At 42.1% G+C, this 18,560-nt stretch overlaps 1 protein-coding gene across 1 annotated transcript in view; it reads right to left on the minus strand.

The window, feature by feature from the left end:
* Positions 1-18,560, minus strand: part of Cdh11 (cadherin 11) — a gene marked incomplete in the record, with an annotated part of 165,090 nt that overhangs the window by 75,567 nt on the left and 70,963 nt on the right. Inside the window, 1 exon segment of the mRNA XM_029565720.1 lies at positions 12,544-12,661.

The following is an 18,560-nucleotide window of genomic DNA, read 5'->3' on the forward strand; positions in this document are numbered from 1 at the left end:
AGACAAAACATTAAGATGGGTTCTAGTTCAATATACATGATATCCTTAGGAAAAGAGAAACTGACACAGGGGAAGATGAATTATAAACCAAAGAAAGCTGGCGGCTGCTTGAAGGGAAGAGGAAGGAAGGCATGAACAGGCCCTTCCTCAAAGTCCACAGAAGAAACCAATTCTGCTCACACTGTGGTCTTGTATTTCCAGCAGCCAGAACTGAGAAACAATAAATTTTTGTTGTTTAAGCCATGGCTATGTGGTATTTTGTTACTATGGCAACCACACGAAACTAATACAAACAGGTAAAGTCAAAAGTGCAAAGTGTGTTAGACTGGAAAACAGCCCAGTACTCTGATGCCCGTTATCTCCAAACATGTTGCCCACTGACATTGGCTCTTGAGGGCTGATCAGGAATGCTCCAGGAGTGCAGGTTTGTAACCCACCTTTGTTTTTTAATCATGAGGTCTTATTTGAAAACTGTGAACAATAATTGTGGGTTTGTATGAGAAACAAATGTGGCAATTCTTATAGCATGCTATGGGTTTGGTATAGGATACAGTTTGGTATAGGATACAGCTATGGGTTTGGTATAGGATACAGCTATGGGTTTGGTATAGGATAATGTTCTTTTATAATTGCCAGTATTAAGGCCTGGACCTCCAGAACTTAATAGTGGTACATTTCTCTGATTTGTGATTCCTAATAGCATGGATTTGGTTGTAACTGGGCTACAGGAATGTGGCTGGTCATGTAGGGAGGTCCCTTATCATTTATGGGAATGGTTATGCACATGGGCTTTAGTAGCTGATCCATTCTGCTTCCTGGCAACATTACACATTCTCTCCCCAATTCACCAATGAACAAGAAGCACTGGAATTTGCAAAGAACTCATTATGTTGGAACTGACCCTGGAGACCTGAGGTATAGCAGAGCCAGTGAGGGGCAGGAAAGGCAGCTGCAGATCTTGGATGGCTGTGACCTCTGGGCTCCTGGAAACCCAATTCTAACTCTGATTAATGTTTCACTGAGTGGTCTGAGGGGAAGGAGAGACTGTCTGTCAATCGCAGAAGCTATTAGGCTACAATTAAGGGGTTTCCTTGTCCCTGTACCAGGTTATGTGCCCTGGGCTTTGAAATCACTATCTTGTTTACTCTTCTCAGATTCTCAAAGAGGTTGGGATTGCTACCTTTATTTTGCAAATGAAGGAAATGAAACTCAGTAGAGAGTTGACAATTCAGCTCAAAGTCAGGAAGCATAACAGTAGCTGGAATTCTATCCCGGAAGAACCACAGGATGTACATCCTAACCATTGTGACCCTTGACCTGCTGGCATCCACAAAGAGGAGGACCTGCTAGACAAGCTCTTAATGGGCAGTTACTGATGCTGAAACAGAGGATTCTGATCCAGCCCCATCTGCTAATAGTTAATAGATATGTGCTTTAAAAGACATAAATGCTTTCCGAATACCAGTTAGCATCTGCATTGTTTATGCAATATCATCAGTTGAGCAACCACAATGAAAATTCGTGTTCTAGAATACTTTATAATTTACAAAGGGTTTTGTGAACATTAGGTCACTGTATACATCAGTTGACTGACAAAGATGAGGGTTATTATTATCCTCATTTAATTGATGGAGGACAAAAGAACAAGCTACACATGATCTTTGGCATTCGGATGTCAGTGAGATTATAGCTGTTATTGAGAATGGAGCTAAGGCTGGAAGTCTCATCCCAAGAAAAGGAAACAAAGCCCTCAGGGAGTAGTCCAGACAAAGTGAGTGGCTGTTGAGATGTCGGTGTTCTTGATGCTTGTTTCCTTAAGGAAAAGGTGATGGTGACCGTGACCTAGTAACCAAGTCTTTATTCCATGCTCAATGCTATGCTGAGTACTCAGCACACTGCTCTTGTTAATGTGTACCAAGCTTTCTGGGCTTTTACTGATGTTGGTTCCTGGCTTATAGATGAAGAAATTGAAGCTGTAAAGCATTATATAACTCACCCCGAACCATGCTACTGCCCCCCTGATCAGCTGATCTTAAAGGTTTCATCTTTAACGGTTTGATCTTAAGGCCAATGACCCAAAGTGCACAGCCTCTTTACTAGCTGTCCTGTTCTATTGTTTGTCCTCTGTCCTTAAGAGTCTCTTGACTTGCCCCGTGGTTTGTACCAGGTCAGGAAAACAATGTGTGGTTTGATTCACCTGCTAGGTTTTAGATTGCTCAGGAACCTAGAAGTACTGGTTCTGTTACTTAGCTGCTTAGAGGAAGAGGTGCCTGCCATGTTCCACTTCCACAGAGACCATGCTTTGCAATGAAAGAAATCAGTTTCATACAAACACCTAAAACTATTGCATGCAGATGTCCTGATAGAGACAACATCCATGTCACAGAAGAAATGCTGGCATGCCTCATTAGGCAACAAATCAGTGCTCATGGTGAACATGTCAAGAGGCACATTCTAAGGTTCTAGGATCCTGTGTCTCCAGGTAATTTCAGGAGCTTCACATATTCTTCCAAGACAGGCCTCTTGCCACTTCTTTTTTAAAGATTTATTATTTTATTTTTGATAATATATTTTTCTTGAATTTTCATGGATTTCATGTAATACATCTTAATCATATTTAGCTCCCCTCTTCCCTAGCTGTACCCCCCTCCCATAGTCTGCCCACAGGGTTTCATGCATTTTTGTCATAAGTGTTAAGGCCTAGTGTGTTAAGTTTGTGTCCCCAGGTGTGCCTCTGTGTGAGTTCATCTACCGGAGCCTGTTCAGCCTATGTAGAGTCACTCCTTTAAAGAATACCAGCTCTTCCCTTACCCAGCAATGATCAGCTGCCAAGAGCTTCTCAGCTCTTGGTTGGGGGCTCCTGTCCATTTCCTCAGCTCAATGTTTTTTTTTTTTTTTTTGTCTGGTTGAGTTTGCATGAATCTTGTGCACACTAACCCCACTGCTGTATGTTTGTATGTGCAAGGTCCTAGGAGCCTGGAAGACTCTGTTCCTACAGGACTGGAAGTGCACATCCCACAAAGTGTTCATTGCCAAGTCAGTGGTAACGTGCACCCTCAAAGGAAAATGAATTTGGACGGCAACGAGAGTCACTCAGATGCTTACATCACAACATGTTTTCAGTCATCCAACCATTTGACTCTGCCTGAATGACTTGGAAAGAAAGGAGTTTGGATAGTAAGACAAAGGGAAGAAGACTGCAGGTTGCATAAAGATATTTTATAGAAAAAAATGTTGGAACAAAATATCCTGTGGCCTTGGGTATCTATCAGTTAGGGAGAGAGTACAGACCGAGAAGGGGTTACCCCATAAGGGAGAGAGCATGACAGCTTAGTGGAGGCAGGTTCCACTCTGAGGTCTAAGAGACTCCATTACAGATGTGTCACTTCCCAGGTGTGGAATACCAAGTGAATGATTCAATACTTCTTTATAAGGCCTGATCCACATAGGGCAAAGTGGTAGGAGTTAAAGAAGAGGAACAGAGACTCTAATATATGTTTGACATTTAAGTATGTTTCATCTCCTTCCATTTTTTTCCTATTTAATCATTTATGCATATAGAATATGATTACTTAATAGAAGAATTCAGGAAGTGGAGAGATGACTCAGTGGTTAAGAGCCCTGGCTGCTCTTATAGAGGACCTGGGTTTGATTCCCAATACCCATATAGCAGCTAACAACTACCTGTTACTCTAGTTCCAGGGGAATCCCACACCCTCTTCTGACATCTTTGAGCATTGCATGGCACAGGTGCACTTACACACATGCAGGTAATAAGCTCATACACATAAAGTTAAAAACAAATAGAATTCAGTTTTGAACTTGAGCTTCTAAAACTGAGTTCATCCTCAGCTGGACTACTGACTCGTTCCACAGAGAAAATGTCTGATGCGCACCACTCTTAAATATGATCCTGTCCTGGAAAAAGAAATATGGTCAGGAAGCCTTATTTGTAACTTTCTGTGGATGTACAGGGTGACCGTTGTTTCTGCTGCACTACTGCTATTATGTCTTGGGAAGCCAGTCAACAAACTCTAACACCAACTGCACATTCATTGATTCATATAGGATCACTTATTACAATTGATAGATTTTTTTCAACAAGAGGAAAAACCCCAAAGGCAAGCTCCCCTACCAACTTCTCTGAGTTTAAAAATAAAAAAGCATAAAATCAAGAAAGAAGCAACTCTTGATCAAGGTAGCACTGCCTGAGGAGTTTAATTCAGACAAAATCCTCTTTGTAAACCAGCTTCCTTCCAGGATTGATACAGGGAGCCTCCAGCAATTGCTGAACAGGGGTAAGTTTCTGCCAGACTGAAAGCTATAGTGATATAGTTGTCTCCTGGAGTTAGGCAAGCAAATGTCATAATGCCATCACTGGTAATCCTAAGAAGAGAGCTGAACATTTACTGAGTTATTACCCTATGCTGGCAAATTGGGATAGATGTTTTACATGTAGTCTCTAATCTGCTCCATGCAATAGACCCACAAGTTGGTACTATTTCTGTTCCTATTATAGAAATGATAAGTAAATCCCAAAAGATATTCAAAATGAATTCCCAGAACTTGTAAATACAGAATTCCTTATATGCAAAAGGGATTTGGCCAATGGGGTTGAACTTAGGGTCTTGATGGTGGCTGATGCCTGTAATCCTAGCACTTGAAAGGCTGAGGCAGAAGGATAGTGAGTTTGAGGCTAGACTGGGCTACACAGTAAGACCTTGTCTCAAAAAATACAATTAAATTAAAGGACCTTAAGATAGGGAAGTTATCCTGGATTGGTCCAGTAGACTCAATGTAATAATGGAGATACTTAGAAGAGGATAGAAACAGGATTAGGATTAGAGGCAGAAAGAGGTAAGAAGAGAAGAGAGGGTAGAGTGAGGTGTTTGAAAGATAGATGAAAAGACCATGAACCAAGAGAGGAAGGGGGACTCTGATATATCCAAAGTACAAGATCAAAATGATGGCTTCTCCCCTAGGGTGTCCAGATGAAACGCAGCCTTGCAGTCCTGCGTGTAACTTGATTTTAGCATTGAGGACCCATTGCAAATTCCAATGTCTCGTATAGCAAGAAAAAGTTCCTACTGTTTTAGGAAGATGAGGTATTTTGTTACAACATCAAATGCTAACTAATACAGTCTGTAACAAACAAGAAAACTGAAACTCTAAGGGCTGAACTGTGATGAACACGGCATGTTCCCACGTCTGCTGGCCCTTTCCACAACTTAGTACTGACACCATACACAATCCTGCTTCTGAACCTGTAGTGCATTTTCAGAGACATTCTCCCACACAAAGAAGCTTCTGCCCATGGCACTCAGTGGTTAAAGTCCTGAGGTCCATGGGGAGGAATGGCTTCCACCACCCATCCTCATGAACTGAAGAGCTCCTAGCACGTGCTGCAGAAGCTCAGAGGTGACCTGGCTTGCATCAGTCACTCCAACCCTCATTTGCACAATCCCAAATTTGAAAATGCCCAAGAGTCAGATCTCGTTGACTTCTGTCTTGCCATGACTATTACCTGTCCAAGTTCAGGGAGGCTCCCCATGGACAGACATTTGTCTAGGTATACCAGAGGTAATGCTTCCTTTTGTAGTTACAAAATTCCAATGGCATAAGTATAGATTATTGGAAAATTTTCAAAATTATCACATTTGACAAATGAGCAGTGGACACTCAGAGTGCTCACTAACTGATAAGATAAGGATTAGAAACCAGGCATCACTGATCCATGTCCAAGCTCTTCAGTGAAGGGGGGGGAAATGTTTCAAAATCTTCAGGATATATTTCAGGAAGCACCAATCCTTAAAAAAAAAAAGTAAATAGATAATAGATAGATAGGTATGTAGGTAGATAGATTAGATAGATGATAGGTAGATAGATAGATAGATAGATAGATAGAATAGATAGATAGATAGATAGATGATAGATAGATAGATGATAGATGATAGATAGATAGATAGATGATAGATATATAGATAGATTGATAGATGATAGATAGATAGATGATAGATAGGTAGATGGATGGATAGATAGATAGATAGATAGATAGATGATAGATGATAGATAAACAATATATTGGTTGATAGATGATTGATAGATATTATATTGGTTGATATATGATTAATAAGATGATAGATGATAGATAGATGATAGGTAGATGATAGATATATAGATTGATAATATATTGGTTGATAGGTGATAGCTAGACACGATAGATAGATAGATAGATGATAGTATATTGCTTGATAAATGATTGATAAATGATGATAGATGATAGATAGATAGATAGATAGATAGATAGATAGATAGATAGATAGATGATAGGATAAGTGAAAGAATGAAAGATAGATATGATAGATTAATAGATAGGTAGATACTTGGCTACATAAATAGATCACAGGCAGGTAGGTAAGTAGATACTTCACTTAAACCCTTTAAAGCTAACCAAAGTGAAAAGTAATGGGGAGAGAAGCCAAGCCTTAAAATTTCCATTTTCTCAGTTCCTGTTCCTTTTCACTCCTGAAGATTTCATTTTATTTATGCTTCTTGAATGTAGCCAGTCAGCAAGGACTGCCTCCACTGGGCTCTGGCGGGATCACAAACAGAGCGTTTGTTCTGATCTCACTGCTTAGGTTAATGCATCCTGACTCTTTGGCTGTTTCTGAAATGCTGCTATTCCACTGTCTGCTGGAAAAGAAAATGTCCCTGTGAAAGAGGGTGAAACTCAGCAGTATTTTCAAACCTCTAGTCAGAGCTCCAACCTGTCCAATAGGATGAGAATTTGACCCTCTTCTCGAAGTTAGTACGCAGACAGTGAGATCAGGAGCTCTCCCATGAATACAGGGGAGATAATGACTTAAGAGGCTTCAATCTAGATATGTGCTATATAATAGGAACTCATATCTTCTGTAAAGGGGAAGATAGGCAACACTTACTTTCACAGTTGGCCAGACATTTCATTCTAACCTCTGTTTCTAAATGTCGGTGGGTTCCAGATCTCTGGGGTTTCACAGAGAAATAAGAGAAATAGGGCACGGAGAAACATTTAGAGAGATAGTTCTGAAGATGGAGGTGCAGGCACAGGAGACAGGAATGTCCGAAAGGTGGTGCGGCATCCTTTACACAGTATAGAAGAGCAGGTGAAGTCTTTTTTCTTTTTATCCCACTTGCACCTAGGTAATACCTCACCTCTGCTAGAGCATATACACCTGTCTCACAGAGATGTTATAAGATGAGAGAAAGGAAGCAAGGATGCTTTCCAAAGGTACTACGCAGAGGCAAATACTGTGACTCTTGTTCCTATTCATGTTACCCCTACATTGCAGGGTCTGTCTTTTCTCTGCTCCAGAAGGATGGAGTAGCAAACATCTGCAGATTGCAACCACAAAAGCTAGAGTTGGTGTTCCACCTTTAGTGTTTCTTGGGCACTAATCTAGAGGTTGGAGAAATGGTTCAGAAGTTAAGAGCACTGGCTGGCTGGATTTTGGTTCCCAACACCCATATAGCAGCTAACAACTGTCTATAACTCCAGTTCTAGGTGATTCTGACCTGATGCCTTCTTCTGACCTCCTCAGGCATTGCACACATAGATTCACTTACATACATGCAGGTAAAGTACTAACACACATGAAAATAAAAATAAAAAAGAAATATTATACTTTTTATTTTTATTTTACATTTACAACTGTATTGCCTGCATGTGTGTAAGTGCACCCATGTCCTGCAATGCCGCAGAGTTCAAAGAGGGAATCGGATTCCCCTGGAACTAGAGTTACTGATAGTTGTTAGCAGCCATGTACGATCTAAGAATAAACTCAGGTCCTCTCCGAGGGCAGTCAGTGCTCTTAACTGTTGAACCATTGTTCCAGCCCCAAAAGAAATACTTTTAAAAGGCACAAACTGATCTCACTGTTGTTTTCCTTCTCTGTGAAATGAGAACCCTCTCTTATGACATGAAATTCTCAATCAACCTCAGTCTGCTATATCCCTTTAGTCTGTATCAACTTAGCTAAATTCTCTGAGCATGTAATGAAATCTACTATAACATAGCTTTGTATAGTATGTAGCTGTCTCCCAGGTGACTGGTTCCTCCGAGGGGCGGGGCCTGCTGCAGAAAATGGACTGAGGAGGGGTTTTCGGCACCATCTTGAGACTGAAGCAGCGAGCAGGGAGGACCACCCGGCGGAGGGCTGGCGTGGAGAGAAAGATGGTGTGGACACGAGAGGGGGCTCCCAGGGGCTACCGACCCGGGACTAGATTGCAGGCCCGAGATGGCATGGACGAAAGTTAACAAGAGTCTATTGGCCAGCAGCGGTAGCATCTGAAGTGGCGGGCTCTGAGCCGGCACAAGAGTGCTTGTCTCTGTGTAAGTTCCACCATTTACCCCCTCCCTATGTGAAGGCATAAACTGCAATAAATTCACATAAAAAATATTATATGGTTTGTCTTACCACACAAGAGACTTCAAGAGAACTCTGGTGACAATATCACACTTTAAAATAATTACAGCTTGCCGGGCATGATGGGCACGCCTGTAGTCCCAGCACTTGGGAGGCAGAGACAGGTGGATCTCTGTGAGTTCAAGGCCAGCCTGGTCTACATAGTGAGTTCCAGGACAGGTGGGGCTACAGGGAGACCCTGCTTCAAAAAGTCCAAAAAAAAAAATTACAGCTTAAGATATAATTCAAATATCATAAAGTATACCTCTTAAAAGCATAATGTTTGCTAATATCCTCATAAAATAATTCATACATTGCTTGCTATCTGGTTTCAGAATGTTTTGTCATCCCTCAAATGCAAGGCATCATAACCAATACCTGTTAGGAATTTTAAAACTCATTTTACTAATCAACATCTTGTGCTTCATCAAGGTCTAAAACTTTTCTAAAAGTCCACACTGTCTTACCCCTAAAGTTATAGCCTGGTCCACAGTATAAACCATTTATATATATATATATATATATGAATTATTTTATGAGGATATTAGCAAACATTATGCTTTTAAGAGGTACACTTTATGATATTTGAATTATATCCTAAGCTGTAATTTTTTTTTCGGACTTTTTGAAGCAGGGTCTCCCTGTAGCCCCACCTGTCCTGGAACTCACTATGTAGACCAGGCTGGCCTTGAACTCACAGAGATCCACCTGTCTCTGCCTCCCAAGTGCTGGGACTACAGGCGTGCCTATATATATATATATATATGAAAGAAAAGGCTCAGGAATTAAGAGCACTTACTGCTCTTGCAGGGGACCTGAGTTAAGCTCTCAGCCTCCACAATGATTGTGACTTCACCTCTAGGGGATCTAACACCTCTGCTGGCCTCTTTGGGCACCCCCACACAGGTACACATATATACACACAGATACACACAAATAAAAATGAATAAGGATCTTTAAAGTACTTGTATACTTTTCTGGGTTTCCCAGGTTGCCAGCTGGAATCTCTCTAGCCTTCCCAAATATGTGGCATGCTGTCGGCTGGCAATAATCATGTTTCCTGCAGTTTTATTCCTTTTTTACCCCCATAGCACCTGAGCTTAGCATTGAACACATAAGCAGGTGCTTGGTAAGCGCATGGGTAAAGAATGATTGGCCAAATGCCATTTCATCCAAAGACCAGCATGTTTGACATCTGTCCGCTTTCCGGAATGCTGAAGCCACCACAAGCTGTCGTGTTGCATGATTATTCGCCCCCAAAACATGTGCTGTTAATTTTTCATCTTAATGAACTGTCCAGTTGAGTTTAGCAAGGAGAATAGTGATAGGCACAGTAGAAATGGCTTATGCCTGGCCATTGTTAGCAACCTTCTCCCTGTAACACAGGCACATAATTGAAATAAAGTATCTCAATGGCTACAAACACTATTTGTCAAGAATAAAGTGGAATAAGTGCTATTTCAAAAATTCATGCTAACAGGCTTTATAAACATGGATTATAGGAACGTTCTTCCGATTGATACCTACTCAAGCATTTAAGTGCATGCCTATTATTCTCTGTTTGCTTGAGTGAAACCACTTTGTGTACCATACTACATGTCAGCCCTAATTTTCCACAGTATTACAGATGCAATCTTTCTGGCAGGGAGATGGGTCAGGCAAGCTATAGCAGGCCCAAAAGGCCAGTGTTAATGCACAGATGCTCACACAGGGAAACGATTATGCAACTGTTGGCTTCCTGAGAGTGGAATGTTCAAGGAATGGATGCCACTCACTTTTAAGTGGTGCTCCAAAAGGAACCAGGGACAGAGATGTCCGAAGATGCTGCTCACCACAGCAGTCTGAAAGAGCTCAGGCTCCAGGCATCTTTCTAAGTGAACCAACCCAGCAATCTGACTCCTGTGAACTCATAAGGGAATCATTCAAAAATGGTGCATTTGATCTGTCATTCATACGAGAAGTATTTATATATCTAATTGATATGGGTGACATTGCACTTGGCCCCCAGGACACAAGGAAGGACAGAGATAGCCATGCCTCTGGAACCTCTAGGATTTCCAGTCCGATAGCTGACTTAGACAATATGAAAGTCAACCATGAATGGAAATCAACATGCACTTCAGCACTTACTATAACTGCCTTGAAGGATTACACAGAGAGATGAAATGCGGAAGGAAAGGAAAGTGGGTACAGAGTGAGGCTTTCGAGCTATGAGGTCAGAGAAAACTTCTCAAGCAGGAGCAATTAATCAGACCCTGAAATAATTAGAAGGCATAATGAATGCAAGGAGAATTCCAAGACTCAGAACACGAGAATAGCAGGTTCCCCAAGCCAAGACGGAGCTAGATCGGCTGTGTAGCAGCAAAGGTCTCTAAAGCTAAGGGGATAAGCAAGGGAAGGGGCAAGGAGTACTCAGGAAAAGGCAGTTCAGTCAGGGTCTGGCTTGAGTCTGATTCAAATGTGATGTCATTAGGTGGTTTTGCACAGAGACCATAACAAGCAAGGAAGTCTCCACTCCACTTACTTCCCACTCCTTACCCCACACTCCTGGAAATGAAATGGAAACCTGCCTCTCCTCTATCTTATCTTTTCAATTCAACTTTGGATCCTGGCACAGACTTCAGTCCCACCTCCCCAAACACATTCTGGAAAGCCATTCCAAGCTCTGATCTCCTGTTCCAGTCTCCATCCCTCCCAACCAGACTCCATTTTGGATCCTTACTAGGAGTCTAGAGAAAGTCCATTCCAGCCTTGTTACTGATGTCATAGAAGCAACATATATTCAAGGCAATGAGTGGGGGCCAGGCAGTGGGAGGCTTCCTCACCTTCCTTCAAAGCAACTAGGCAGCAAGGATGAGTGGGGAATTCATAAAGTACAGAAGCAAGGTTAAAATCTGAGTAGGAATCATTGAAATTCCATGTGACTGGAGGTCCTGCTCACAACTGTATCTTGGTTCTTAGCACAGTGCTAAGTGTCTGGTGACTATTTATTCAATGAAAATGATGAAGGAGCAAGCGAATCCAATGGATTCATGCAATGACACAAAAAGTTTTTGTAACACTCAATAGAATTTGTCACAGGTTAGAATTTCTTAGATGCCAACTCTGAGATGGAGTTTAACATTGGGATGCTCTTTAGGAAGTGCCCTTGGGAACACCCGAGGAAGGAAAAGCAAGAGGAACAGAAGGATTCTTAAAAGGAAGGTGAGGTGTCATGTAGTCCCACCAGAACTCAGGCCACCCCTGCATGGTCCTCTGGGCTAGACATGGATGGCCCTTCAAAATCATCCCCATTAGAGAAGAGATGGCCAGACAGACCTTCACTTGTCAGTCCTCCATTGTGCGCTGGTCCAGGAACTGGAAACAGCACAACCCTGAATGAAGTGTAACCTGAAAACCCTGCAATGCCCTGTGGACTTATACAGGGCAAGTGGTCCCACTCAAAGTCCCACAGAGTGAAGCCACAGGAGGCTTTACACTTTTTCTTTCCTTGCTCATGGAGAATGTACATGGATTGGGACCAATGAGGAACGATCTTCCTGAATGATCTTGAGTTCCTTGGGTCTTTTTTTTTTCTTTTTCTTTTTGCAGTAGCACAGATGGAACTCAGGGCCTTGTGCATGCTAGAGTGCAACACTCTACCACTGAGCTCCATTGTGCAAACACTCTACCACTGAGCTACGTTTCTAGTTCCTGGGTCCATTTATTAAGTATAAATTATGAAATGTGATAAGAGACGTTAAGAGATCCAACATACTATCTGTAATGGGTAGATGTATGATGCTCAGGAAATCTGCTGGACATTCCTTTAGAGAAGGTATCTTCTCTCTAGCCCTTGCATGTATGTGACCAATATTTTTAAATGCTTTTTCTTTGAAATAAAAAAGTGTGCAAACTGTTGCTATGGCAACTTAACAGCATTTGGCATGGTGCTCGGATACTGAAAATTCAGGTCCTCTTAAAACGATGAACTCACTGGCACCTACAACATTTCTCTACAGCATATAAATGGAGGCCTCCACCAGGGGTCTGGTTGTAACCTTCTCTATCCTCTGCAGACACAGGAATCAGGGCCAGATGTTAGTGCCTGGCTTGTTACCTTTTCTCTCTCCGTGCTTTCCTCTCTTATGGCTTGAACTCTCCAAAGGACGTAGGGTAATCTGGTTGGTGGCTTGTAGAGGAAAAAGTAACCATGTGGCTTAAGAAGCATGTGGAGCCTGGGAAAACAGATGAGCAAAGGCCCAATTTGTTCCTGAAACAGTCTTAGGAGAGCTGAAACTTCCCATGGGGCCCAACTTAAGAAAACTGCTGGACTCCGAAGGAGGTCAAAGGATACCCCCACAGGTTTATGAGTTCCATGTTAACAGGACCTATCAAAGCCTTTCTGGTGGTTGCTTATGTGAATTTAGCTCAGACTAAACAACGAATCCATGCCTAATGTATAAATGAATCAATAGTAGTTAATGAATGGTAGTTAATAGTAGTCAGTCATAGTTAATGGAAGCCTAGAAAGCCATTCCTTTGAAATTCCATCCCACAGTGCTCAGATTCAATTGCTGTCTTCAGCTGAGATATTTCTAATTATCTCTCACTTCATAGATCCTGAGGACTCGGCCTGCAAAAAGTATGTACATCTCTCGGCAAAAAGCATAGAAAAGTACCTTGAAGCTTTCAGAAATTATTTGATGATAGAAAGGATGAATGAATCCACAATATCCCATCACATTGGCTTTTGAGGTTGTTTCCTGCCTGTCCCAGTGTTCAAAGCCCCCCTCACATTGAATACACAGGATCCTCTGCCATGCAATACACAGAGGAAGTGCACAGATAACTTGAGTCACACTGAGACTCTTTGATCTTTCAAAGTAAGGAATAGTACACCAGTCTTTGAGATATGGAGCTGACTCTGAAAAGCAGAGCAGAAAAGATAATGCCATCTAAATAGCTGGTTGTCGGAAATTAAGAGATTGGGTTTCAGCTGAACTGTCTGTTGCTGCACTGGACCACTAGATACACAAGACAAGCAGAGGGAGTGTTCTACCCAAAACACCTGTTACTGCTGAGCAACTGAGACAGGGTCAGTCCTTTCCCAGAGGTCAAGGCACCCAAACTGGGCTCCTCTCTCCATCTCTGTTCTCGGGGTGGATCAGCTGCATCTGGCTTCACAGGAAACTGACACTGAAAGGAACATATTATCAGTGGCCAGTGCATCTAGGTTATTTTCCTATGTAAAAGGGAGAAACAAGAAACTTTCTCTGGTCTCTGGTTAAGTGACATAGAAGGTGTACTTGTTTAGGGCTTGCGATTCATAAAATAATTGCCTAGAACACAACCAAGTGAATTTTTTTAAAGCCAGTGACTCTAAATGAAGGATTAATAAGGATTCACTGTATTATTTTTGAGATTCTCTTTTGGATGTTTTGAAGGCAAACAGAAAGGTTTTAACTTAAACCAGTTTAAGTAAAACAAAGAGAAAACCTATTTTCTTTTGAACTGTGATGTGGAACAATGTTTCTAGCTGTAGAGCTCTATGAATATAAACAAATACAGAAGTATCTATTCGAATATATGTCTTTATAACTGCCTAGAAATTTTATGGGAAGTCACGTAGAAAACCAAACATAGTGAATGTCTCCAGGGAGGAAAATTTAGGGACAAGGAAGTGGAACAGATTTTTTGGTAGACCATTTTAATTTTAAATTCTCTTTATTCAACCATATTATCTATTTAAAAATAATAAACTTCTGGGAGTTCTGTTGGTTTTTGAGACAGGATTTGCTTGTAGTACCAAATGGGCTAGAAATTTGTATGTAGAACAAGCTGGCCTCAATCTCACAGAGATGGACTTACCTCTGTCTCCTGGGTGCTAAGATTAAAAACATGTACCAAGCCGGACATGGTGGCGTACGCCTTTAGTCCCAGCACTTGGGAGGCAGAGGCAGGTGAATCTCTGTGAGTTCAAGCCCACCCCGGTCTACATAGTGAGTTCCAGGACAGCTGGGGCTACAGGGAGACCCTGCTTCAAAAAGACAAAAAAAAAACATGTACTACAACATCTAGCTGATAAATAAGCATTCTACGGGACACTTTACCTAGTCATGATAAAAGATAGTTGAAATTTTCTGTACTAGTCCCTTTACTTGGCAAACCCTTCCTTATTTCCTCCTGGTCAATTCCTATCCATGTTCAAGTCTAAACCCAATAATAATATCCTCACTGTGCTGGATAGCTTTAGTGTCAACTTGACACACCTGGGTTGAAGGAGCCTCAGTCGGAGAATTGCCTCTATTGGACTGGCCTGTGGCCATGTCTGAGGGGCATCTTCTTGATGAGTGATGTGGGAGGGCCCAGCGCATTGTGGGTGGTGCCACCCCTGGGCAAGTGGGCCTGTGTTGAATAAGAAAGCAGGCTGAGCAGGGGCCAGGGGAGCAAGCCAGTAAGCAGCATCCCCCCATGGGCTGTGCTCCAGCTCCTGCCTCCAGGTTCCTGCCCTGAGTTCCTACCTTGGGCTCCCTGATGAACTGCAACCTGGGAAATGTAAGCTGAATAAACCCTTTCCTCCCCAAGTTGGTATTGGTCAGAGTGTTTTGTCACAGCAATGAAGAAACAAACTAAGACACTCACTGAGGCTTCATCTGATTGTTTCTAACAGAATCAGCCTTTCTGTGTGTGTGTAGATGTGTAGAAGTGACCGTGTCATGGTTGTATATCTGCTAGCCTGGCTCTATCACTAGAATTTAGGGATGGACTGTTAAAGACACAATTTTAGTTTCATTGTTATATTGATATGTGAACCTTTGCTTTTTCCTGCATCCCCAGTATCTATTTCAAGACATAAAAGGTCTGTTCTGTAAAAGATGGTTGATGAGGATCGTATCCTCAGCATCTTTCTTTAAATCTAAAGTAGTATATAACCTTTCTATCTCAAGAGGAGATTTGAACCATGACCATGCCAGACTAATTGAAAGGAGTACCATCCTTTAACTTTCTCCCACAAAACATGACTGAGCCCTAAAGCCAAGATGCAAGTGTTGAGGTGAGTGAATTGTTCAGTAGGCTATACTGCACGGCTGCGTGCAGGAGCAGAGGTCTTGTCCTCTCTATTGTTAATCTTGAGACCCTCAACAAGTTCTTTTACTGCTCTGAACCTCATCCACCAAAGAGTCATGATGGCTAACACACTAGTCAAAGGTCTTGTGCTATTAAACAAGATCACTGCAAAGCATGTAAGATCATGCCTGCTGCATAGCCATGCTCAATAAATCTTAGCTGTCCTTGTTATTGAGAATGATTTTTTGTGTATGTGTTGACAGTAAAATAAAGCAAGACTAAAAAACCTTTGTAGTGGATGCTTATCCCTTACAGGTGATTTCAACGAGGGGTAGAGGGGTCGGGTGTTCACTTTGCTTAGCATGTGTAATGGTTCATTGAATGTGTTAGTAGCCACACCACCACACTGTACATAACAAAGAGCTGCATACATGGTCAACAAGTGAATCGAGTGTCTGTTTTTGATTCTGATGCCATTGGCTACAGACAGATACTTGGCCTCCTTCTCCACGGTGGCCTACATCCTGAAATAGGAAATGTGTATTCACAGGCAGTCCCAGCAGGCACAGAGGGCTAGGCAGCAGACTGCCAATATTTCAAGCTGTCAGGTACAATTCACAGCCTGGTGGAGTTGCCAGCACAGGTGACCTGCCCTCCAAGCTGCTTTCTGGGATTGACTTCTAAGCAAATGAAAGATAATTGGGTGACCTATGACCGGAAGCCCCTCCTGATTGCTACTCCACAGGGTGTCAGTGCATGTACACTCTTCTGCAAAGGGCACATCCCTTTCACTTCTCAGAGATATTCATTCCCAGGCCCCAGTGCCCTATTAAAAACCCAGCAAGCTCGCAGGGCTGACATCTGCCCTGCAGTGACTGGGGTAATTCCCCTGCTGTTCTGAGAAGCACCTAAGTTATAGACTGGTGTGCTAGGAAGAGAAGGGAAAGATCAGGTGTGTTTTATAGGGAGTTAGCCCAAGAGCTGTTCCTGTGAGCCCAGCCCCATCTCTACCATGTCCCTTTCCACTCAGATTTGAGTGTTGTGTGCAGAGCTACTTGACTATAAGCATCTTAAGAAGAGGGAAAGTGTTTTCCCATCTCTAGATGTGCTTGTGGCATGCCATAGGTACTCAACCAAAAACTCTAAAATCCTTAAGTATTGGGAATCAAGAATCTAATCTTGAGTGAAAGGTCTTGATTTGTCTTATGTTGTTCTCAGACCTGACAACATGGTCATGAATGAGCTATTTCCTCCCTCTAGACATAAAGGTCTTTTCCTTAGAATCAGAATCTTATTCTAAAAGGTCAAAGGATTGTTCCGTTTGTGTCATTTTTTTAGAACGGAGACCGTGAGCGGCAGCTCGCTTGTCACAATGATCTTTCTGAAAGCTTAAGAATATTTTATTTCGTCTCCTTGGAATCAAAGTATGCAAGGTTCTTAAAGAAAAGGCTATTCTTAATCTCTAGGTGGCAAAAAGATTCTAACAGGTTTCCTAGAAGTGAAATTAAATTCAAGTGCTGCCTATTTAATTTTGACTGTTTCATTGACACCTCATTCTAATTGTCCTTATTCTTTAGAAAAATAGGAAATGTCCCTAGCACATCGTGGCTGATGAATTGAAGAGGCCCATCTAGCCTGGCAGAAATGAGATGATCATCATTCACAGACATATTCACAGGAGAGATGTGCGTCACCCACGGAGCAAATGAGCGAGCACAGTATGCAAACAGGAGAAAGCTGGTCCCAGTCCTCCCATTTCCATACTTGGCTGGACCATTAGCCAGGACACTTAGTTTTTGCTTCTCTTACCAATGCGTTGTAGTTTGACTTTTGTTTTTGTTTTCCCTAGCAACTATTAACCAGAGCACAGGAGAGAACATTGAGGACTTCTCAAATGGAAATTTTTTCTCCAAACAGACTCTCATAAAGATCCAAGAGAATCAAATATCTGGGGAATCTCCAAAGATTTATGGACTCCAGTCACAGGAGCAGGTCACCGTCTTTTTAACAATAGCATCTGAGGGTTGTAGAAGAAGGCTTATGTGGAGGAAATGCTTTTGCTCATAATTCAACAGGTTCATTCAGGGGGAAGGGCAGAAGATGAGACTGGAAAAAGGCAGCTCCGGGCAAAGTCAGCTTCTTTACTGATATAAACTAAGAAAATAAAACATACGGCATATTGCCACAGGCAACTTACTTAACTTCTCTATGGTTGAGTTTTCTCATTTAAAAAATTTCAATAATAATGTTAGCTACAGCATAAGGTTTTTACAAGGGTTAAGGGAGGTGATAACTTTGAAGATAAGATGTGTCTGGCACAGTACAAGCATCCAAGGCTTGTTTGCTAATAACATGCTTGCTCGCTCTGTGGCCACCTTAGGCCCCTTCCTTCATCTTCTTTTAAAAATATGCTGAAGGTGGGGCTGGAGAGATGGCTCAGAAGTTAAGAGCACTGACTGCTCTTGCAGAGGACTCAAGTTCATATCCTGTCATTAACAACTGTCAGTCACTCCAGTTCCAAGGGATCCGATGTCCTCTTATGTCTTCCGTGGGAATTGCATAGCATGGGTACACTTACATACATGCAGACAATGCACTCATATGCATTAAATAAATAAATAAATCTAAATAAATAACAAAATCTTTAAAAATACCCTGAAGGTCTCTATCTGCTAATAAGAAGCATTTACTATGTGTATGTATACTTCGGGGCAGACAAAGTGCTTGCAGCTAGAAGTGAGATGGCCCCCAAATGCATTCTGCCCCAAAGAACCTGGAGGTCTAGCAAGCAAGGCAGATAACTAAACAGAGTCCTATGGGTTGAATGCAAATGTCCTCCATGGGCTCATGTGTTTGAACAAACACTTTTATGCCCAGCAGATGATGCTATGTTGGGTGGTGACAGATCTTTTAAAATCTATGGCCCAGCTGCTGGAAGTGGGTTGCTGGGGCAGGCCTTGAAGGCTATGTCTGCCTGTGGATCCCATCAGCGCTGTCTGCTTCCTGGTTTGGCCACAGGTGAGTAACTCTGTCACATATCTGTGCTATGAGGGACCTGCTCCAATA

Source organism: Nannospalax galili, unplaced genomic scaffold (assembly GCF_000622305.1).
Source record: "Nannospalax galili isolate Female #2095 unplaced genomic scaffold, S.galili_v1.0 scaffold1018, whole genome shotgun sequence".
In the NCBI taxonomy this organism is placed as follows: domain Eukaryota; kingdom Metazoa; phylum Chordata; class Mammalia; order Rodentia; family Spalacidae; genus Nannospalax; species Nannospalax galili.